Source organism: Xiphophorus maculatus, chromosome 19 (assembly GCF_002775205.1).
Source record: "Xiphophorus maculatus strain JP 163 A chromosome 19, X_maculatus-5.0-male, whole genome shotgun sequence".
Classification (NCBI taxonomy): domain Eukaryota; kingdom Metazoa; phylum Chordata; class Actinopteri; order Cyprinodontiformes; family Poeciliidae; genus Xiphophorus; species Xiphophorus maculatus.
This window is the reverse complement of record NC_036461.1, coordinates 18,246,746-18,272,347: the sequence shown is the minus strand read 5'-3', so window position 1 is coordinate 18,272,347 and position 25,602 is coordinate 18,246,746. Positions and strand designations below refer to the sequence as shown.

The window sequence follows — 25,602 nt, the reverse complement described above, 5'->3', positions numbered from 1 at the left end:
CAGCTTGCGGGATCATAACAGCTATGGACAAAGGCACGACACAAGCGCTGGAGTGTTTATGTAAAGATGATCAAATTAACTCGAGATATAAACGTAGAACTACAAACACTTAAAAAAAAGACAGACCCAAATACACATGCACCCCACATCCTCTGTTACTGGGCTACTTTCTTCCCTGCTGTTTAGCGTCTATTCTTGGAGTCATGTTTGTGCATGTGACCCCCGGTCTCCGCTCACGGTCAAATGTCCGACTGTCTTTTCATCTGGAGAGTGTGCATGTTTACCAAGTCGTTCTCTGTCAGTGGGAGTGTCGCACAGAGACTGGGGCCATGTGAACACCCACTGCTCCACATTACTCACACACTTCCCTTGTCCTAAATCCCATCAGTCGCTTCTCTTTTTACCCCAACCCTGTTGTCTTTCATTGAGAAATCCTTCTATTTGCTTTATTCTTAAAGACTTTCCTCGCCTTTTTTCTTTCATCTGTGTTCTTTTCACCAAAACCTCATTAGTTCTATCGGCTCTCGGCTCGCTTAATGAGAAACGTAACAGTGTCTTCCTGTTTGTGACCTGTCCTCCTGTCTACTCATGCCTCGCTGGCGCTGGGAACTTGCTTCACATTTCATCACTTTGAGACATCAATATACACAGCAATATTTCTTGTTCACTCGCACCTAAATGTCAATTAGCCACATAAAACTTTTGTGTTTTGCTCAATTGATTTTCTATGACTTCCTGTTGACAGCTGTTTGCTTTGGTCTATTCATCCCTTTGTCAAGTTGTTCACACCTTTATACCCACATGTTCCAAGCACACCTCTGTTTTGTACTCGTAAACAAACTTTTCATATCATTGTACTTAACTCCTATGACAAACAGTGTCTTGCAAAAGGTATTTACCATAAATTTCTGCATATTTCATAAATATTTTATGTAATAGCCCGACACAACCATTATTGGCATACGCCGCCATTGTTGGCAGCCATGCGGAGGCATCGTAAATGCTCTTACTGACTACAATCGGTGCATATTTACCATGGAGTAGAGCGGAGATGCCAGCAGTGTAAATCGTGTTTTATGGATTTCTTAAATACTCAACCGTGAGTCTTTGTACAGTTCCACAAAAACTATTTACTAACTTCATGACCCCTAAATGCATTTGAAGGTCAGCCAGGTAAGGCCTCAATAAAACACACTGAAGTTTGTGGTTGTGTTAAAGTCTGCATGACAGCCTATAGCCACCTCCTATTTGCACATATGATTTGGTTGTTTATTGGTTTCTTATTATTTAAAATCCTCAAGAGTTAAGAGCATGTACGTCTCACAGCAACCTCAAAGTGATAAAGTATAATGCAAAACTAGGGCACAGCAAACGGTAAAACAACCAGCATCTGTTTGAGTTTGTTTACATTCATTTATATTTTGTTACTCAAAGTAAATTTAGCAGATCTGTCTGCTCATCTGCAGATGACAGAGGCATTAGAGGCAGAATGCCTCTAATGAGTCACTTAAGTGTCTAGCACCTTAATTGGATGCTCTTGCATAAACGATTGAGAGTCCATTATTTTAGTCGCGATGAATCAGCTCTTCTCCGGTAAAATCATAGAAACAAGATGATGATGGTTGTACTAGAGTAAAAGAAGAAAAAAAAGTAGAAACAAAAGCATAATACCACAATAAAAAGAACATGTTCATTTAAATGAGTCAGAAAACTGGGTTTGGTCACGCCAATTATTCTGAGTAAACAAAAGAAGCCTAGGAGAGGCCGGTCTGTCTTCCAAAAATAGCTGCAGGCTACAGTTACATGTATCGACAGCATGCGGGTGAACATCTGTTCATAATATGGCAGCAAAATGGCAGAGATTTACTGCATGAGCCGACTTGAGAGTTACTTAACAGATCCAAATAACGTAAAAACCAGGATTTAGGAGAAAGCACACGAGGGAGTGACTGCCTGGCTGCGTTGTCATTAAGCAAGAACACACTGTCAAGACAGCATGCTGAGACCAAGGTGATCTCAGGTGAGGCTGAAGAGTCTCTTCTGGTGCAACACAAGCCACCACAGACACCTGGGGTTCTCATTTGTTTCGATCACCTTCGAGGCTGAAGAAAACAACACAATCAGGGGTAGAAAGACAATGGCTGCAGCTTTGTATGAGTCACCATGTCACACAAACACACATGCACACACACACTCCCCTGGGCTGGGCTTAGAAAAGAACATTCCCTCATTACAGCAGCAGTTCAAAGGCGATGTGGGAACGCTTTGCAGTTTCTGTGGCTCTAACTTGCTGCAGGCCTGAAACTTCCTGCTGACTACTGTCCCGATGCACAGACACTCTGACCGATAACGGTGTGCAACTCGCACGCAACTGTCCGTTTCAGTGAAGCACCAGCGCTTCATCAGAAAGTGGCTGTTAATAAAAAAAAAAATTTTTAAATGTAACCCAAAGCTTTAAAGCACACAAGTTTACACAACACCTCCTGGGAGAGGAGGAAAACTGCTCAAGACGATGGGATTTCAAAACAAACAAACTGCAGGCGGAAACTGAAGCCAAGCAGAGTTATTAGCTTCATTTTAAAAACGAAGAGAGATTGAGTTTCGGTCATTTAACTTTGGCTTTTCATCCGTGGAGATGCATCCAGCTGCAGAAAGGACGCAAGTGACCTTCTGTAGCAGCGCTGGAATAACCGAGGAAGACACGACTGGAGGTATTTCCTGCCATGCAGAGAGCACTGAATGTGGGAAGCGATTTTTATTTGAACTCACTAACCCTCTTCTCTTTATCATCCTAAGACTAGCAGACTCTCCAACTGGACTGTCAACGCTGGTCTGCTCAAAAGGCTGTGGATAATCCCTGCTATCAAAGCATGATTTTCTAATTATCTTAATAACTTACTGACCTATTTCCAACGCTGAGACCGGGCCGTTAACTAAAGTGCATACAGCGTGTGCCCGGTTGTGCTAGAAACTGAACAGAACAGAATGAAACAGCAATATTACAAATCCCAAAAGCTAAATGCTTAAATATTCCCACATACTTTACAGTAGAATATTTGTGCAAATTTGTTTTCTATATACTTAAAAATCCCAAATTACTATGTTTAACATTGATGTAACACATAAAAAACATGAGAGTGAAACATATTACTTACAACCTTTCAAATGAGGTCATTGATCCACTCGGCTTTCTTTTTTATAAACTGGTATCCATAAAATGTATTAGTTTCTTTATCTCCTCTCAAGCAGAATCCTCCAAGGCAGCAAGTACTGCCTCGCAACTGGAATTAAAGAGTTGCATTGTTCATACCTCCTGCAAATCTGTTACTTCGAAAAATGAGAGTAATATGTTCAATAGCATGTAAATAGTTTGACAAAAGAACCAGGTCAGTGCTACAAAAGCAAGCAAGTTATTGAATGTAGATTACTGAGATCTGTTCTGCATGAAGATTAGAGGTCCATGAATCCATCCATGCAGAGGGTTCTAGCTTTCTCCAGCGACCAATGAATAAGAGGCAGGGTACCTCTAAATGGCTAAGCATTAGGGATGTACAATATTGGAAACAACTGTTGTGATTTCTTTCTTACCTTGTGATATAAAAAAAATACAAGAATATTGTATTGAATATTCAATACAAGAATATTCAATACAAGGATGGTGCAAGTTATCCTGCACCATCTTGTTCTTAATTAATCTACACAGGTTGTACTTTTTTTGTGAATGTTACAATTATGATTTTGTCTGTATTTGAGAGTGATTCACTTGTCATATCTGCCTATTTTCTTCATTCCTCCTTCTTATCTGTTCTTCCATCACTCTGTGACTCTGGCATTTTGGACAATGTCATTAGAGTCCGGTGTGACCATCTGCCAGTGGGAGACTCTGTGTCCAGCTGGCTGAATATGACATGCCAGTTCATAACACTCAGAATATTAGACAACAATTATTGCACTCCGGTCCTTTGCGATATGAATATTGCACACACTGATACTGGGACAACAATGTATTCAGGACATATTGTATGATTCTTGGAAAAGAAACCAAATACTGCATCCACTGATATTGGATGTAACCTGTTGTGCTGCAGTTATGAAAAGGCAAGAGCATTTCTTGTATCGGTGTTTTGAAGAAACACAGATAAAGAAACTTTCTAAAAACTGACAGCTGGTTGTTTCTAAACAACAAACGTGCTCGCTCAGTTGTGAGGTAAAATAACATAAAAAAAGAATTTTTTTTTAAAACCACAAACCAAATGATCAAAAATGTAGCTTAATACATAAACTATGTGCTAAATCAAAAATATTGTAACATGTGAAATCCACCAAAAATAAGGCTGGTAGCATTGTATAATATGATTTGCACCACAGAACATTTGTTTTTTATGAGCTATTCCTTTGAAGTATTAATCATTTTAGTCCACAACCTGTTAAAGTACTCTAACAGTATGATAATAAGTACTGCCTTAACTGATTATAAACGTTTCTATGGTTTGTCGTTCAGAAGATGGCTCAGCATTCAGTAAGCATAGCCTTCACTAAGCTGAACAATGCTCATTCAAAGGTGAAATGTTTTATTTTACAGTGTTCAGCTTTTTAAAAACCAACCACTTAAATTTTGAAAGGTTGCTCCATTAAAGCATTTAAAGTATATTCCTATAATATAACATATTCATTTAAGGTCAGCGGCTCCTCTGTCATTACTACTTTATGAACATGTATGAACCTGACAGCCTACGTTTTACTACTGCAAAGAGTTAGAGCCTGAACTCTCACTGCTCATACGTAGGGGTGCACGTGTGTGCATGTTCCTGTAAAAGTTCAGAAGGTGGTACAGTCTATATTTCTGGTAGGTGCATGACTGTCTTTCTCAATAAGCGTAAATGTGGCTGTGAGGCCATGTTTCCACATAACATGAACAGATAGTTCTATGTTTCCAAATTTCCAGATGGAAGTTCCTGGGGGAAGGCAGACACACAGTCATCCTGACGGTCTCCTGCCAAGTCCCCGCCACACATCTATTGGCTGTTCACACACGCACCATGAAGAAGTAAATGCAGACACTTTGGCACTAACATTTTGAGTAAGGAAATGTCCGTACTTCCTAAAAGGTTTACCAAAACAAAAAAATAAGTGTGGATAAATGTTCTTGAATTAAAGTAAAAATAATTATTTAATTCAAAAAATAGAGTAACGGTAAAGTCACCGTTACTCTAACAACTGTGTACACTTTACCTGCCACTACAAACACACGTTTTTGATTTGATGTGGCCCCTCCTGCAGCAGTAACAGTGTGACTGTTTGGGTCTTTGAAGCTCAGAGCCACTAAACCTCTGGGAGACTCTGGACTCAGTCCTCGCCCCGTCTCCTTCCCTCAGCCTACAACTAATGAGCAGTTTTCCAAAAAGCTTTATTATAAGGCGGGGAGTGTTGTTAGTTCTAATGATTGCTACAAAAAGTCCTGCGTCTCAACGTCAGCTTAAGTCTGGTGATTTCATCGGCTTTTGGGAAATTTCTGGTCTTCCAAAGCCATCCAAGATTTTTTTTTTTCCCCCAAGACTTCCCAGAATTTACCTTTTAGAATAAGGCAGAGGAGCCTTAAGACAGAGAGAAACTTTACATTATAGAATATATTTCACTTCACATGTCTGAAGTCTGATAAGTCCCACTATTTCAATAACATACCATAAATATGTGTTAGATTCAAAGGAAGAAGAAGAAGAAGATGGATCATATGCCCAGGGCAACGCTGTCATCCTGAGGTGTGCAATGTATATTTACATTGCACACCACCCGCCGGAGAGGGGAAGAGCAGCTTGCATTACCCTGATTCATCCTAAATGATGAATGCATTAGATACCTTCCCTTAGAGTCATAATTGTTCTTTAAAACCTATGCCTTCATAGAAGATGAACCTTAAAACCAAAATCCTCTCGTCATCTCAATCCCCCCCTCCTTCTACCACAACATATAAGAAAGAATGTCATTTATTTTTAAGCATATTTAATGCTAACCCCTCGGCAATGCTCTTCTTCATACCAGGAGTTCTATAAACTACATTTCATAAAGCAGTCAGATTAATGTAACAGGAGGGAAAGTCAGATTTAATAGAGGCTTTAACTACCCAACAGTCTGCAGAATCAAAATTGATTCATAAACTGTTAATTTTGAATTACGGTGTGAACGACACGACGTCCTCATTCCCCAGAAAAGCAACAAAAGAAACTATCATATATAGAGCGTCTCCAACAGGCATGGAGAACGATAAAGCAACAACACATTCACAGTTGGGTCTGTCTAAAACCAAAGTCTGTCCCAACCCATCAGCACACTTCATATTTGAGACCCTGTTCATATCAGCACACATGTGACACCACATCAAGTATCATCATCTCATTCACCTAAAAATACATGTATATAATGCTAAATATTACCCTGTTTCTGAGACACACTAAAGTACATATTTTTCGTAAATTGCATTGCAAAGCTCTTTGCATAGCTGTATAAATAAGACCCTGCGGTTTGCAGCCTGCAGGCAAATGCGACGTGCAGCGGTGTCACAACTGCATAGTTCTCTACCTAGGGCTGAAAATACTCCTTAAAAAAGAAAAAAAGTTCTTCTGAGTTGCTGAGTGATAAAAAAAAAAGTCTGTCTTAGTTTTATCACATACCACAAGTTTATTCTGTAAAAAAAAAAAGAAAGGCCGAGAAGGCATGGAGGGAACTCTGGGAAATAAATAATTTACAGAACATTTCTTTCTGCAAGCAGAGAAATGACGTCAGAAGCTGATAAGTGAGAAATGCCGGGGATGAAAAGCTATCTAGAAATGCTTTGAGTGTTTCTTGGCTCTAAACCTGCAGTGTATTGTAAGGGATCATTTATATGTACACATGCTTGTATGTAAAGTGACTGAACTTCAGGGCATACGAACACAAACATACAGTCTTCTTCTACAGTGTGTGACTTTTCGATAAGGAAAAACAAACATCTATTTTTAGCTTTGCTTAAGTTGTAATTATTGACGTCTTTAGCAATCTGCAGACATATTGGACTACATGTCGGCTTCGGTGTGCACTGTCTTTAGCGCATGCCTGAACGTGGGTGTTTTGGGCATGTAACCAAGAAAGTTATCAACAACAACAAATGCGACTCCGACGGGTTCCCATGAGCGCTCTGCCCACACAGTCTGCCACTGGATAGAGTTGCAGTCGATTGTGAAACTCTACACAATGCCCCTACAAATAAACCAGTAAATCGCTGCTGAATCACAATGTTGCCATGATGAAATTACAGGGTAATTACAGGCCACATCAACGTGAAGTTCAACGTTTCTTAAATGATTGCTTTTTAGACGTTTTTAGTCTTTAATTAGGATGCAGAAAAAAGTGCTGGTTTGTGTAAACACGGCATTTGGATTGTAATACTAGCATTGTAATTGCAGAATAATTTTGCAGATTTTTGTCAACTTTAAGAATAACTTTAGTGCCAAGTGCTCGGTACATAGGATTTGACTACTGTCAAGAAAAATCATTTAGTGCAATCAACGTGAGTCAGTGTGTGTTATTTACTATTTTCACGGAGTCAGATTTCAGGAGTTACTGTGCACATTACTACTGTTACTTACAGTAACTGAGGCAGGATGGGAATCCAGACCTATTAGGCAGAGAACACAATTAAAAAAGCTCAGCGGGAAACTCATAAAAGGACTCAGTAATCTGAGACTAACCCAAAGGAGATCTTTTCAAGTTGCTATTCTTTTAGCACTAAACTCCCTCTGCGCGTTTCTATTCTTCCCTCATGACTCAGCAAGCAAACACAGTTTGGTGCACGAGCAGGAAATTTACTGAAACTTCTACTGCTCATTAACGGACAGACTGAACTTAGCGATGGTAAGCGAACAGCATGACGCCGGCTGATGACAGAGGAAAGAGTGATCGATGGGAATTTGGCATCGTCCAACCAAGAAGAAGGAAAGAAAAGAAAAGAAAGAAAGAACAAAGCTGACATTACAGGGCTGAAAGAAAAGACAGGCTGTGAAGAAAAGCCTGGCAGATTTGGTTCGCAGGTGATCTGACCCCAGCTGCAGCCTTTGATTCTCTTCAGTTCAAACACATAGCAGGAGTATCACCTCACCGATGAAAGAAAGTCGGTGAGATCAAGCAAAAACATCTTGGATCTCCTAGGTGGGGAGGATTTGACACACACATCGTCAGCTCCAGTAGCAAAAGAAGTTTGTAAAAAAAGGGACACATCGAAGCGCGTCCACCAATATCAGAAAACGCCCGGTGGTCATTTAGTTTGCTCCGGGTTTCTTTTCAGTGCATAATCAAATATGAATCCACACAAATGCATGTACCTGCAGCTCCTGCGAAGCTAAGAAGAAAGAGAATCAAAATTTCCCCCCCCCTCGAGGGGCCCTGACCGACCTGGCCAGATGAGGAGGCAAAGACAGACGAAATCTGCTGTCAGGATTCTGTGAGCAGATCACAAGATAGATAAGAAGAAATGCAGCATCTTGCAAAACCAGTCAAACACATTGAGATTTTACAGATTTTTTGTGATAATACAATCAAAAACTCCAGCATATTGTACTGGGATTTGAGACGGCAGACCAACACAAAGCATTGCGTAGCTGTAGAAGGATTTTCACTTTTGTCTTACAGATAAAAATCCCAAAGTTGTGGCAACAGTACCAAACACACATCGACAGCAACAAAAGTAGGATTTAGATAAACGCATTCTGGTGTATGAAAATGGCCCAGTCAAAGTCCAGACCTACATTATTTTGGGAGTCTGTGGCAAAACTTTTAAATCAATTGCACACTTCAAATTTGAGTTCATGCAAAGTATGAAAAAATTTATACTTTTACCAAAAAACAGAAGGGAAAAATTACAGGGAGACTGAAGAGAAGAAAGAACAGCATAAAAGTGTGGTAACACGGCACATGCCAACCTCCCATTTTTACCTTTTAGCTTGCATCAAAAACATCAAGACAAGTAAAACAACGGCAGTGAAAAGATATAAAACAGTCTCAAACTGTAATTTCTTAAAATGTCATGATCAATCTAAGCAGCTGGAGTTGAGTAAATAACCACATTTCCTGCATTTCAGGAAAAAACACATGACAGGAAACAAAAAGGCAACAAATATCTGGTCACATGTAACCACAAAGCTGTTCCAAGCAAGCTCTTTCTTTAACAAAAACAGTAAAATGTCTCTGGTGTCCCAGAAGAGAGGTGGGATGGAGAAAAAGAGCCTTGTTTGAGGATTTTGCAGTTCTCAGCAGGCTGCGTGGCTCTGCTTTAACTACCAGCTCAAGTTACCTTTATCTGTCTGGTGTCTGTGCATGTCTGGGGGATCCAGCAATGTCTGTAACCATGGAAACCACAAGGACGTAGAACTGACAATCATAGGAAGTGCTGGCACATTGTGCAGATGCCACAGACATCTGCACATCTGCATAAGAAGAAAACCTCATGATCAAAATGAGGAAAAAAATCTCGCCTTCGACATCCTTGAGCGTCCGCTGGGGTTTTGTCTCTTTGTGCTATTGTTATTAAAATAAATATTCAAACTTTTAGATTTACCTTAGGAGGAGACATGAGCTCACTCGCAATATGAGACATTTGCGTGGCGTTCAGATCATCAGAAAACTCCACCACGGTTGTCAAAGTTCAGCTTGCTACCGAAGGGGAAATTGATCCGTTTGTTTCTTTCTGTGCCCAGTCTTTTTCTCGTAGCTCTAAAATCAATAGCCTCCACAGAAACTAATAAGATGTGAACTTACAGTCTTTGTGGAAGCCTTCCAGGTTAAAAGAAATTATTTCTGAGAAAATGATTAAAGTGTGTACAGTCTGCCTACACTCTTTTCCTCCAGCTCTAAAGTTAGCGGCACAGCACTCTAAGGACTGGAGAGGATAGTTTTTGGCATCCATTTGAGTTGCAGGAATGTATAATCTCAGGGTAAATATCCATAAAGTCCACCACTAACTAAGAAAAGCAAGAAGACAAACTGAAAAAGGGATTAAAAAAACAAACCTCACTAAGTCATCAAAAAGTTAATTTATTTCAGGAATTTAGTTTTTTTGTGTGTAATTTATAGACACTAATGAACCACAGAAGGTATCTGAGTTAAGAAAAAAAAAGAATTGGACTGTTGCTCAAAGTTGCAGTTTTCTTTATCGATCTTTAAAAAGTCTGAAATCCTGCTGATTCCAATTTTGGCCGATGCTTTTTTTTTTTTTTTGAAATGTCGCCAAATATAGCAAGAAAGATGCTATATTTAGCAACTTTCTTGATAAATATAGCAACTGTTGGGGTGACAACCGTAACTGTTGTCAACTGCAGACGTGGGCCTGTGTATCAGTCAACCCTCTGTCATTTGAGAGACTGGTTGACTTTTAGAGGTTTGCAGAGGTAGGTAAGATCAGTGGATAAGATCCCCTCCACATGCAAGTATCGGCCGATCACCAATCTTCCAAAATGAAGGAAATCGGCTGGCCGATTAATCAGTGCATCCCTAGGCCAAACATCTTGGTACACATGAGTAGAACCATGTTGCATTGATACAGTAATTCAAACATAAGGAGCCCCAACCAGCTGCATGTAGCTCAAAGTTTATGGACACACTTTTCACTGGGATGACGTCTGATCTTCTGTTATATTCCAATTTTTTCTTGAAGCTCAATTTTGGATTTTGAATGAACTGCTTTGTCAATGAGTCTACTTCATTTAGTTATATCCATTTAATGAATAATTTTAGGACATAATCCTAAAATTATCCTCCTGTCATTGTAACAGAATTAATAAAAAGAAACACAGAGTTAACGAGGTGCTGGTAACAAAGACATGTTCACTCAAGCTCAAATTAGCCTTTGTGGGTACAAAGATCATTAGGATTAGATGTGCTTGGCTGAGCAGAGAACCTCTAATGAGACAACAACAATGAAAGAGTCAAAAGATACAAATGAGCCTTTTTAGAAACTACAGATGGTGACAAATGTAATAGTTACTGATCCTATTTATTTTAATTGAAAATGTAATAAGTTACAAAAATGAGAGCAAGAGTGCATCTTAATTAGACCCTAATGTTTCCATGTTTGGGGAAAAAAGTTGAGTAAAATAAATATGCTGAAATCTTGTCTTTTGTTTTTGATCATTTTTTGATGTAAAAAAAAAAAAAACTTCTTTAACCATTGCGAATGCCTGAATGTATTCCTGGAATATTCTGTTAGCCAAACTCTGTGCATGTATAAGTGTGTTGCAAAATCAAACAACACTGAAGATGGTTTCTGACAGTTGACTTAATATGTTTGTGACTCTAGACTACTTTCCGGGGAAACTCAGTAATGAATTTCGGAATGTCCATCAAGCACCCACCCAATTGAAGAAACATTTATTGGCGAAGAAATAAGAAATAAGCCTTTATGCAAATCCAACTTTTATGGCATCACGATAGCCTCACTACACAAAATTTGTTCAGTTAAGAAATAGTTAAACAAAAATATCAGATCCTACTTTTTTAGTCGGGATGATGCATAAGATAAAGAAAATCTAAAAAGCTTACTAATAGAGAACATTTAATAAGAGAATTGCAACGTAATAAACTATTAAATGGAGCACTGGTCATCCACCATTCTTGTTTTGTCTGTTTGATCGCTCAGCTTCCTGCCTCCTGTGGTGCAGAATTGTGTTTTTGAAACAGAGACGGATGAAATGCGACATGAGAGTTCAGACTGAGGACACTTCAAAAAGCATTGCATACATATACAATTTAAAACCACAAATGAAACTAACCTGTATCTGATTGTTAAAAAATCCCAAAATTGATATATATCGAAATATATTTTTTTCTTCATCTTGTTTTCTTGCATCATTAGGGTAATGATTCAACAAATATACCCACATTAAACAAATAGTTCATAGGACACTGTCAGCCGGCATCCGTGGCTTTAAGAGTCCTCAGACCTAAACTATGTTGAAAACTTATTCATTTTTTCTTAACTTTTTCAAACTACCTAAGATAGCATTGTTCTACTAAGATACAAAATGATTTAAAAGCTTTTTCCACATAAAGTTGGACTCGATACGCTGATCAGGATCAAAATGTTCTGCCATCAAAATGATCCAAAGAGTTTTGTCCACAGTGGAAGGAAGGAAGCATGGATGGAGCATTAAACTGCACTGAAGTTCACACACATGCACAGCCACTAGTGGTCAGACTGGAAGGCATGAGGGAAGCTGGAGTGTGCTTGGTTCTGACCAGTTCATCGTATACTGCCTGCCAACAGTCCACCGCACACACGTATTTAAACACACACCACTGCTTCGTCCAACCGCAGCCGAGCGGAGCGCGTCCGCTTCTGTGTCTGTCTACGTGTTCCTCTGCAAAACATGACCTTATTTTTTGGGCTTGAATATCAGCGCTCGCCGCTGGCTCCGCGGTCGCGCTACACCGTCCTCTAAGTGTGCATGCGCACGGAGCTGCAGAGCAAACAATGACGGGCCTCCCTGAGTCTGTGTTTAGTGACCGAGATAAAGGCTGTCATTCCTCTCGCAACACCAGCCCACTTCCGGCTTCCTCCAGCCAGAACGAGGAAGAGATGCACTTGAGCCTTGACAGTGTCAAAGCAATCTTATCTTGCCAATGACGCTCCGTAAATGGATTAGGATTAAAGTGAGAGGAGAAAAACAAGGAAGGGCAAACTAGTACAACTGGGTCATTTTCACTCCCCTAGAGAGAGATTGCTACTTCCCTCCTCCACCTCTTCCTGTCCTCCCAACTCACATTTTAATTTACTAACAGCTCTGCAATAGCTGTACTCTGCCCTGACGTACAGACTGGCAGAGCAAACAGAGGCAAAGACTCTTTGCTTGTTTCCCAAGAAGGACAGATGATGTTTAGACTGAAGGTCTATTGCAAAATGGGTGGATTTATCCAAATCTCTTGTATTTTACTCTCTTCTCGTTGTGCAACACACTGCATATGCATTTCCTTTACGTTTCATCGAGCTCAGTCTTCCAATTTTCCATCCTTCGGTCTGTCTTCCTCAGTCTGTGGTCAACTATGAGACGCATGGTCTGCCCACACTGACAAATAAAAGGGAATCATTTACCCCAGGCATGTTGTTAGTTGATATGTTGTGCAGTTATGGATGTTGCAGGCTTGAACATCTTACACGCAAAGCAGCCAAAGGCGCCCACTGCCAGCCAATGATGTCACATCTTCGTCTTATGACCTCTCATAAAAGTATCCTTCGCTTGGCCAGATACCTTTCCAAATTCCAAGCAAGAAAGCCTAACCTATAAAACTGACACCATGACAGATTTGTGCTGCTATTGGAAACCACGGTTAGTTACATTTCAAAAGTAAGCGACCCCAAGCATAATTGTAAAAAAGTGAAAGTGAAATTCAGAAACTCGTCAATCAGGAATTTACATACATGTATAAAAAAATATGGATATTTCCAACCCCAACTGCAACCCCTAATCAAGTGTTTCTGCTGCTTTTACCAAACCAAACAGTGCTGAAAGTATCCTGTAACAGAGCAGCCATTATGTTCCACAACTCAGGCCTATTGAGATTTACTCCAATCTCTTAAAGTGCCTTCCAGAGTACTTATTATACACACTGATCATTTTTCACACACAAAGTAGCACATAAATGTGAAGAAAGAAGGAACACTTGATGTTCTTTGTATTTTTACTTCAACAAAAATCTGAAACCTATCCTGCAGGTACTGTTGCAAGTCTCTTGGAGGATGTCAGCTTGAACAATTTAATTTTTACCCTTTTTTTTACCTCAAGCTCAACCAAATTGGATTGAGGGTTTCCGTCTACAATCAATCAATCAATTTTCAAGGTTTTGACTTTGACTTTTTTCCATACTATTCCACTGTAGCTCTGGTTGAAGTTGTTGTTCTGATGGGAAGTGAAACCCTGCCTCAGTCTCAAGTCTTTCGCAAATTCTAACATGTTTTATTTCAGGCTGGGCCAACATTCAGCTCAATCCATCAGTTTCGACCAGCTCCCCCATGTGCCTGCTGAAGAGAGGCATCTCTACGGCATGATGCTATCACCACCATATTTGAAGCTTGGGATGTTGGGATATCTAAGGCATGAATAAAGTTTGCAAAACTTCGTAGCTTACCTTTACACAGCTGGATTGCAAAGGGGTTCTGATAGAGCACATGTGTCAAACTCAAGGCCCGCGGGCCACATGTGGCCCGCTACGTCATTTTATGTGGCCCTCTCCCCCCCACCACCGTTTTACAGCCCTATTGATTGACTTAAAATAGGTTTTGAGCACGAAATGACTACAAACTACATCTCCCATAATGCCTTCAGATTCTTACCAGCCAACATTACGGCTTCTCGCCACTAGAGTGCAGCAGAGTCACCTTAAGCTGATTATTAATTTTCCCAGCAAATAAAACTGAAACACCGACAAGCTAACAAGCTAAAGAGCGAAGTTCCGTGACATTTCAATCGAGGACTTTTACCGTCTCCTGCCCCCTGATTTGATGCCACAGCTTCGACTCCATGCAGCTCGTGTTTTGTCCATGTCTGGAAGCATCTATCTGTGCGAACAGATGTTTTCAATAATGAATTTAAACAAGACCAAGCACAGATCGCGCATTACTGACGAAAACCTACACGCCATTTTGCGGATTGCCACAGAATAGAACTAAAACCGGACATCGACGAACTGACCAGGGGAAAACATTGGTGAGCACGAACAAACTAAATTTAAATAGAATGAATGTAAAACCAAAACTCAGTATACTGGAATATAAATATAGTTTATTGATTTTGCTTGTTTTGTGTTTATTTACACAACACAATGAGGATGTGTGTGAGTTGGTGACAGGGTGAAGAGGATCAGCTTTGTGTTCAAGGACAGGCAACATCACCTCATTGTTTTTTTCTTATGTGAAATACATGTTTGTTGTGTAATAAATAACGAAAAAGTTTTGTGAATGAAGTTGAGAGTTAATATGAAAACTTGTTTTTATTCTTTGTCTGCTTATCTTTAAAGCAGACAAAGATTAATTTTCCCAGGGAATAAAACTGAAACATCGACAAGCTAACAAGCTAAAGAGCGAAGTTTAGCTGAGCAGTTTAAAAATACTGAGCATATTTTTAAACTGAGCAGTAATTTTGCATCCATGCAAATGTAATATTTAAAACTTGAATACATAAAATCAGTCATTTAACAATATGAGGTGTTGTTTAATTTATTTTTAACATTGTATTTTAATACATTTATGCTAGGGTTGCCCAAGTCTAGTTTTCCAGACCTATCACTCTGCAACTTTAGATGCCTTCTTTCTCTAACACACCTGGATCATAAACTCATTCATAGGCCTCTACAGAACTGAGTTGCTGCTAATGAGGGAAGTCAACTTTTTGTCTGGGGTATGTTTTAGCAGGGACGCATCTAAAAGTTGCAGTCTGGAGGACTGCACTTGGGCATTCCTGATTTATACCGTCAATGTGGCCCATTGAGGGTGGCCAATATGCTGAAGTGGCCCTTGGTGAAATTGAGTTTGACACCCCTGTGATAGAGCAATGATAGAACAATTCATTGGACTACCATCTGCAATTCCAATGAAATACATGGTGTTTTGCTTTAATCTAAAAGACTTTTACAAGGTACTATTACTTTTGATGGTAGCAACAACTGTGCTGTGGCATCACTTAGGTTGTCAAGATGCCATACATCTGCTTTCCAGACATTTAATCAAAGCCGAGTCCTGACTTGCAGAAACTGAGGGCTCCCTGCAGAACCACAGCCACACTCTTAACTTCTATATTCTTGCAAATTCAATTTAACTCATTTTTATGCGAGACTGGGTTCATCTGGGTCCACAGCCACAGAAGAAAGAAATGATGAAAAGAGCAGATGGCATAGAATTATCATAAAATGAAGCAATATAACATTTTTAGCCTCAGACTGATTCATGTCTGAAACCAGGACCAGGAGGAACCAGAGTCCCTAAAGGTGGTGGTATTTCTTTCTCCCTTTTCTCTCTTTTTTTTCTGTCATGGCAAGTTCCCTGCCGCTGGAGGAATGCCTTGTTCTTATTCAGATGCGTGTGTACATGTGGGTATTTGTGAAAATCTGAACAAAGAGGGCCTGTGTTGACAGCGGGGACACAATCAAGTACTCAATGGATAGCCATTAACTCATCACACACAAACACACACACACACCCACACAAATTCCAGAGTCCGCAGTTGAGAAGCATTGACATTCAGACCCAAGCAGCCAATCAGCATGTTTCACCGCAGCCACAAAGGAACCAGTCAATGAGCAGCGAGGGGGATGTTGGGATTTTTGTGAATCAAGATTCTCATTCCTGTCTCAACAATCTTCCTCCTCCTTTTACTTTCTCCTAGTTCCGTTTTTTTGTTTTTCTTTTCCCAGGGTGGATCTCCGAGTGGTTAAAGGTGGAGAGGAGAGGCCACTGGGCACAGTGCACCTCCCACTCACTCATGTATGAATCACCCTATTGTGGGTTGGGTTCAGCAGCAAACGCTGTTGCTTTCGATTTCAAAACTTAGTTTGGACTTTATTTTGACAAAAACTTGGATCTTATCCACTTTCTGTTGTTGCTGGTTTGGCCTAGATTACCATGGACACCAGCTATGTGACACAAATACAAGCTAATTTATGGGTTTTATTGTTTGTGACTATAGTTTTAACTCCTTATGTCCTAAATTTAAGATCTCCAAATGGATATTCTTGCTTATTTTAATTGTACACAGTTCTTTAAATGTCCTGTGAGTAAATATATAATTGCCAATTTATCCATAACAACTGGAACTTTCAATATCTATCAAATTATTTTCGCAATTTACCATCTATAAAGAGAGTGCCCCTAAGATTAATTTCACTTCCTGCTACAGCAGGTGTGAAATTATCATAATAACCCAATACTGGCTGGAAAGCGCAACGCCTCCCCTTTCAGAAACTGTTGGAATTTGTCCAGGTAGCGCAAAGTGTGGCAGAATTACGGCACTGCAAATTTGGCTCAATCGCTGGTGCTCCGTTTAGGATTTAGAGAGTTTGGTCACATTGTAGATTGTCAGAAAATTATTTATTAAAATGAATTTCCATAGCTTTAGATTCATATCAACATACGTATATCAAACTTGACACAGATGGAGATCAACGGTGGGCAAAAAAAGAAATGAATGAGAAGATGCTAAGCATTTAGCAATAACAGAGCATAAAATGCAACTGAAATAAATAAAATGAATTAAAAATGTTTCACCTTGCTAAAGCAGTGATTTATAACTGCATCTACTGTAGAAAAAATATTTATTTGAATCTTTTATTATATTCCCTAGCGACTGCAGCCTGGTTTATGCCAGCTAGCTTTGAAGTGGTCCTTTTATCCTTGTCTGATCTGAATTTCTCCTCCTTCATTTTCCCTGAATTGCTCTTTCAAAATCCTAAAGAAATCCTAAAAACCTCATAGACTCTGTCAAGGATTCATTATAGGAAAATTGTTGTTTTCTTGTCAGATTTATAAAGACAGTAAGTAAAAAGATTTCTAAGTACGTTCGACAAAAGCAGAACTTGTAGAGTTTGTAGCCTTGACTTGAGACGCAGCTCCATGTACCCCAACCTCCAATAAACACACACCAACTTCTCTATATCACACACACTTTCCCTGTCGTCTTCATTTTTAGCAGTGGGCAGTATTTCATGGAATATGAGTAGACCACCCATGGACACACACACACACACACCGAGCATATGCTGCTGGAAAATGTGAATGGCTATGTGACTAAAAAGGCAGAAAAGTGCTAAATACAATAGCGCCTTGTGCTGCCGTGATGAGTAACAATTTGGTGTGTCCATGAGTGTGCATGTAGCACATATGCGTGAACATGGGTGTGTGTGTGTGTGGGTGTGTGTGTGCGTGTGTGTGTGTGTGTTATTCCAATAAAAATAGGCAACCACATGCAGGTGCAGAGAGTATTAATCACACATTATATCCATTGGACAGCAAAACGTGTGAGAAACCTCGTCAGCCCACGATTTGCTCTGAGTTTTTATCCTAGCAGGATAGCAGAGACGCCACACCCATCAACAAATACGCCCATGTTCAGACATACAGCAGGGTGATGACGCATAATTTGAGAATAATTATACAAATTTTAGGTAATCGGAAGATGAAATGTGCCTAAAATGTTGCATTTGCACTCTTTTAGCCATTAGACAGACAGCAGTCGTTTAAATGTGAGGGGCTTTCCAGTATTAAAATGAGGCGTGAGAGGAAAAAGAGTTCCCACCTCTGTTGCTCTCCTGTTACGTACTCTCTTTAATTGGCCCCTCTCCTATTATGCCACACGTCTGTGCAGAAGACGCTTTTACAGGTTCATTAAACAACCGCAACTAATAAATGTACTTTACTATAAAAATATCTCATTCCTTTGTAATTTACTTCCAAGTGGACAGACTCTCCTTTAATCTTCTAAAGTGCCCTTTGCAGTATTTCTCCAGGCGCTCAGGGTCTTTTTTTTTTTCTTTAAACAGGCTTTATTTTCATTCATTTTAATCATGTTCCTGCACTTCACCATGAGTTTTGTTTTCCCATGTAAATCTGACATACACTGGAATTGAGGTATTAGCACATTGCATCAAAATACATACCTGGTTTTTCTTACTGTCTGACATTAATTCAGACTAAAGTTTTTCTGTCTTACATCTTTTAGAACTGGCAAAAATTATTTCTGTTTGCTAAATTCCAGAATAATGAGTGAGACATATTGTTTTAAGATGTTATTTACTGTATAGTTTCAATATTATGCCATACAAGTCACTTTTCTTGTATGTATTCTTGTATTTCTTGTATTATTGTTCAAGCATAACTTGAACAATAATTGCTGGAGATTTGTCCCATTCCTCCTGAAAAAACTGGAGTCACAGAGTCAAGTTTCACGACCCCTTGATCACCTTTTCAGTTTCAGTTTGCACTTCAAAAAATCTCCTGTTCTGGTGGTTTAAAGTGCTTTTAATGACATCAATATCATCTATGTTTGAGACTCGATTAGAAGTAAGAAATGAAGCTCTTGTAGAAGAGTTGCGATGTTGTCAACAAAAAACTTTGTTTACACAAGTACCCCAAGCCCCTTTTAAGTTGCTGGGGCCACATAAAAGCTGAGCATGTGACAGAATGAGCAGTGAGAGGAGAACTGGGGAACTTAGGGGGGAGTTCCCGTCAACAGGCCGGCAGGGCGGGGGCTTCAAGAGACTGACGGCCCGGTCGGTTTTTTTACGTTTACAAATCGTTTGCGATGGTCTAACTGCTACATTCACACTGTAGCTGCATGAAACACAGACAGACAGACACTTTGTTGTGTTTTCAATTATATATATGTAACATACTTCACATACAATCCTATTAATGTTGATTAAAAGCCCCTTACGAAACTGCAAAACATGTCCCAAATCTTAATTATGGGCTGAACTGTACATACATTGTCGAGAAAAACACTTCTTTCTCATATCATTTTCAATACTCGTTAGAAAAAAACACCAGAGGAGTGACAGACAAGATTCAAATAGTTTCTAAGCTCTGTTAGTAAATGGTGACATGCGACTCGTTAGCAGTGAAAAATGCTAATGTTAGCATGTGCTTCCAGGCTTTTTATCAATGGTACTTTATCGTTTAGAATTAGTCTGGTCTACGTTATATCATTCTATTAAAATCTGAAATACTTGGACTGATCAAAACACATTCTTTAAAACGCAGTTTGAGATTTATCAAACCTTTATTCTATTTGTGAAAAATGGCCTTTTCAGCTCTTTCAGGGGTTTTTTGCCACTGGGACACTTGAGCTGGAGATAAGCTTGAACACTGCAATGAATAGACTTCTCAAACCTGGGCTGAATTATTCTACACTAACTATGGATTATTCAAAACCTATTTTGAGATTCATTTTCTCTTCTAGTGAAAACAACAACAAAAAATCATTCTTAGTTGTACTGAAAAGTCTGTTCAAATCTGGTCTTGCTATGTTATGGTGAATCTTCCATTTCTGGCATGAATTGTTGCAAATTTTGATATGTACCTCACAGAATATATATCCATTTTCGAACAAGATGTTAGTGTGCAATTTGTGACTCCAGACCCAACCTCCATTCTCCATCCATCTGCACTGAACCACCAGAGCCATAGTGATTACTGCCAGAGCTTCCAATCGAATATTTGCCAGAGGCATTCATACTGCCCCTTTCCACCTATGCTTGAAAAAGACGAAACCCAACTTAAAATCGGCTATGAATGGATGGCTTCACACACAAACACACGCCTGCACACACACAAGTACTGACAAACTAAGAGCTTGGAGCCACAAGCACATGTGAAAAGACGCACATGCTTGAGGAAATGCAAAAAAAAACATGGCTCAGATTTATACAGCTCTGTAATGGAGTCCCACTCTGTTGCCCAGCCACCCACCAATCCACCCACAGACAATCTTGTCATGCAGAGAACCAAGAAGAAGACTAAAATAAAATAATGTTTTTCACCGGAGCAGTACTTGTAAGTCAAACAAAGCAGATACGAACAGAAATCCTCAAGAAATATAAAGCCAGATCAGCCACCGATCAATTAAGGAAGGAGTACATTCAAAGTGCATATAATTAAAAGTGTAAATCTACTACTTTTTCCCCTGTGGGTTGTGGTTCTTGGATAAGTCACCACACAGTGTAAAATTTCACACCCTGAGGTAACGTGACATCATGTTTCACTTCAGCAAAGCATGGATTTGCCAATCCGAGATGGGAAGCAAAACAGATTTCTCGCTTTCTCGCACGTTCAGATTCCCACTGTCATCACCGTGTGTGTATGATGTTAACACCCATACACACACGTGCATTCGAACTGATGAAATGGTCAAAAAGTATTCACTGTCTTTTAAATGTCCCTTCTTTAAGTCAGCGTGTAAAGGTTTGGCTCCTAAGGCGTAATAAATAAACCCTAAACAACGCTATGCAAAAGTATTTGTCCCTTCTGAAATTCTTCTGTTCTTTTCCTGCTTGTCACACTGAAATGTTTCAGGTCATCAAAGAAAATGCAGGGTTCAAATGATGATGTTGCACAAAAGTGCAGACAACAACTCGGGATGGTAGTGGAACGCATATTTAATGAAGGGGGAAAAAAGTACACAGCTGACGACACAACCTGGAAACGGGACATGCAAACAAACTTCTGGAGGACACAAGAGAGGAGTGGAGGAATAAATGGAGGAAAAAAGTGAGGATTAGTGGAATCTGAAGAGCTCTAATGCTGAAGTGGTGGAAGTGACAAAGCAACCAGAAGTGCTATCACTGGTGAGTGGATGCTGATGGGGAAGGGAACGTCCAGAGGTAAATGAGAAACAGCTGGGAAGGGGAGCAGAATGCAGGCTAAGGGTAAGGTGACGAATCAACAAAGCAAAGAGAAAGAAAAGGAGAAAAAAACTTGAACCTGATATAAAATAGAATAGAAAAAAACCCTAATCTTAAAAACAACAACAACAAAAAAACAAATCTGAAGCACAAACAATGAGCACAGATGAACTAACACAAGAGATAAACTAAAAAAAAGCCAAAAATAACAGTGTGATGGTCTGGGGAGACTTTGCTGCTTCAGGACCTTGACAAAGTCCTGTCCTGTAATTAATTTATTAATTAAAGAGCATGAATTCTGCTCTTTACCAAGAAATCCTCAGGGAGAATGCCCACCCATGTATGAACTTGGGTGATACAGCAGGACAATAATCTGAAGGACAGTGGCCCAGTCAAATTCCTTTCTGTAATCCAATTAAGATGCTTGGGGTGACCTTAAACAAGTTGGCTGAATTAACACATTTCCTTTGTCTTTTATTACAGAAGCCTGATGGCATTTGTTGCCACTGTTAGAATGGCCCAACCAGCTTAGGAAGCAATGACATTTTTACACTAGGTCAGCATAAATCATTATTTTTGTCTGATAATTAAACATGTTTGAAGATCTGAAACATTGAGTGTGGCAAAAAAAAAATAAAGCAACACTTTTTCACAACACTGTACATCAAGCCAACAAGCACATGTATATGCAGGTTAGGATTTTTATAGATTTGTTTTGCATCTTGTTTACTTACTTAACTAAAAATCAAGTATTTAGACATGAGTAGCAGTAAGGTTACTTGCAGCAAATTCTAAATGGAACCAAACATTATAACAGAGGGTCAAGAAGTACCCTCTGTCCTCCGTACGTGTTGACAGTACATAGGGCAATAAGGATGTACTGGTGTCAGCAAGTCAAAGCTTAATAAAATCAGAGATCGGGAATTGGCCCCATAGCTGGAAAACGGTTCATCTCTACATCCCAATGTAGTACGTAGAAGGATGGAACTACACATTCTTAATCATAATTGGTACTTCCAGTAAACTACTGCCTCAACAGGCAGAAATGGGTACTGCAATAACTAAATTACCATGTTGGACTGGGTTTGCTAACAAAATGCCTCAAAGATTTGGAATTTCTTACGATGCAAGTCTTGGGAGTAGACCACATGCAGGTGCAGAGAGTTGTTTTGATGTGTTATTTTTATGAGAACATTTGTTGTCACACAAAAATTTAATTAACTTATGCTTTTGTACTTTGCTTGTAAATCAAACTTTAAACCTCTAGAAACCAGGGTAAGAAGGATTTTTAAAAAGCTAAGTGTTGGACTTTAACATGTTTTTTCTGTTCTTTTTTTGCCATTGCAATACCAAATGCTATTTTTTTGTTTCCTTGGTGAAATCCAAACAAAGGGCTGTTAAGACAATGATATGTCATTGCAATTACTCTGTTGCTTTCTGTTTTTATTCAGGAATTACGCAACTAAAACAGAGACAATTTTTACATCTAACATTTTATTTATAGACATAAACCATACATTTACTCCTGTTATAACCCTGCTTGTTTTTTGTTTGTTTGTTTTTAGATATTTCCCATGACGCTTTGTTCCACAACCACTGCAAGCTGCACATTCTTTCAAAGTGCAAGTTGTAATTTCCTGCAAGAAACAACAACCTGTGGGGTCTTTCAGGAAGACAGTCACTAACTTAACTATGCATCATGTCAACAACAAGGCAAAAACAATCGCAAGAATATCTGTGGGTATATATGTCAGATGAAAGAAGATGCCTAATGTGACACACAGGCTTGCACATACACATAGAAGCTTCCAGATTGCTCAAAGTACATGAAGAACACTCTTTGTGGCCCTGCAAAAGACAGTGCGTCCAAATAGGCTGAAGATTCAGCAGGCAAGTTCTTCCAATTCCTTCTCTTTCAGTCACTGACACACAAACACGCACACTTATTCAAGCATCTATCATCTTGACAAAATACACTGGACCTGCCGGGGAGTAACGATAAAGCACAGGTGAATTGTCTCTGTCTTCTGACCCATTTCCCTTTAACAACAATAGAGTCCACACAACAAATATTTGTTAATACTGAATTGCCTTGTCAAGAGTGGTGGTTCCCTGACAATAAAAAGGCCCAAAAAATTATTTAACAATTGGTCACATAATGAAAAACAGGCTTTTCTGCTTAAGCCATTTAGTTTTTGAATCAGCGCTGATGAATAGATAAGATTGGATAGAATGACATAAAAATGAGCCACATTGCTGAGATGGGTGGATGTGGAGGGAATGGAATCAAAGTTTGAAAAAGGACTGCAGGTCTCTCTCAGTGTGTGTGTGTGTGTGTGTGGGTGGGTGTGTGTGTGTGTGTGTGCGTGGGTGCGTGTGTGTGTGTGTGTGCGTATGGGCGTGTGTGTGTGTCACATCTATTCTAGGAGAATTCCAGAGGGGAGACCCTGTGACTGACCCCCACCTTCTGGGACCTGACAGGATGTCGCCAAACAGCAGGCGCACTTACACCTGTGAATGCGTGCGCACATACACAAACGTTCACCTTATAGGAGGGCTGAAGGACACATATGAGTTGCATTACAGCACTGCAAGCACAGGATTATTCAAAACAGTAGAACATTTTCTGATTTCTGCTTGGTTTTAGAATGTTTCTATTTGTCTCTGGTAAAGCTTTTTTCATATCCGTTCAGCTCAAAGACTGCTGCAAAACTTAAACATGTATTTATTAATGCAACCACAGAGCTTTTGAAATCTATTCTGACTTCTAAATAAACAACCAAAATACTAAATTAACACAATACAGTTTGATAGTCACACTAAGTGGCCTGTCTGTTAAGCATACGGCTGCAGGATAGCTGTCCAACAACACAACCACCTAGTTACACCTGTGTGGAAAGAAAAGAACAACAAAAAGAGATAATATTCTCCAAAATTAGAGTTTGCATCTGGGAATGACTTCACACCTGAGAGAGGAGCATTGTAAATGCAAGTCAGAAAACAGTGGGATTTGTTAACTGCTGTGGTGGCTAACTGTTGTTAGCAATGCAACCTGAAAACAGCATATTTCTCTTACTTTTCTAATTTAAAACAATGGCAACATGTTTACTGCACTAAGCATGTCTGGTTTAAAGAGATACACCATCAGAAGTGTCAACAGATAGTTAATATTGGCCACATTCACCACATTTTTATATGCGCACAGTCAACTTTTCTGATTGAAATTCCAACTTCTTAGGGCGCTTTTGAGAAAAAGGAGATTGTACTGAGATGTGAATTATTTTCCTCAAAGTTATCACACCATGATAATCTCATACCAGCCCAAGCCTACTTTCATGCATAACTGCAGTAGGCTTGTGTCAGCCAGCTGAGCAGCAGTGTGCAAAGAGAAGTGAAGTAGGGTTAACCTTGTATTAATCAAAGGAAAAAACTCCAGTTCATACCAACACTGTCTCTGGCAATGCATGAAAAGGACTTTAAACTGCAGTAAGTAGCGTGATAGTTTGTTTGTTTTTTTAAAAACTTAGCGATTAATACCGGTAACTGTCCCATGCTCACTGACAACCGATTTTCTGAACATCTACTGATAAAAAATAATGCAAAAACTTAATCTAAGCTGATTTGCCTTTCCAAAATTAAGTTAGTTTCCCTCTGAAGCTTTGAGCACATTGACTAGAACTATACCGCGTGTTGTGAGAGCCCTTCAGGTGCCTCACCACACCAGTCTTGGCGACATCTCAACTTCCTTTCGCACAACTGGAGGTACCCCAGTGATGTGAGAGGGCACGAGCGTCCGCGATATGTGCACATACCGCTCAGCGCGCGAGGACCCAAATGTGTCAACAATGGAAAAAACGCCCAATTCATCCTGGAAATTTCACACAATAAAGCCTAACTGATGTTCCTACAGGGCACAACACAGCGAGACAAGCCAGCAAGTTTCCTTAAACTGAGAGCCGAGGAAGCACTCACTGACACCATCGTCTTACCTTCCTTCTCCGCGGCTCACTCCTCCTTCGGCCGATTCCCCCCAAAACTCTTGTCACGACGAGGCTCCGCGCTGCCCGCAGAATCAAACCAGCTGCGGCGCGGCAGCCGAGAGACTAGACGGAGCAGAGGTTTGCTCCAACTCACTGGAGCTCCGTGTGTGTACGCGTCGCGGCGCGTTTGCGCGCGTGTGTATGTGTGGGTGTG

The 25,602-nt window shown here is 39.8% G+C and overlaps 1 protein-coding gene across 2 annotated transcripts in view; it reads right to left on the bottom strand.

Annotated features, from left to right (window-relative positions):
* ppp2r3a (protein phosphatase 2 regulatory subunit B''alpha) overlaps nucleotides 1–25,602 on the bottom strand; it is a 69,222-nt gene extending 43,620 nt beyond the window's left edge. The window contains exon 1 of one of the 2 annotated variants that reach the window (XM_014472635.2): nucleotides 25,398–25,602. The gene's annotated coding sequence lies outside the window, so the exon portion shown is untranslated. The remainder of the gene's footprint in view (nucleotides 1–25,397) is intronic. The other variant, XM_023352717.1, reaches the window with a different exon arrangement.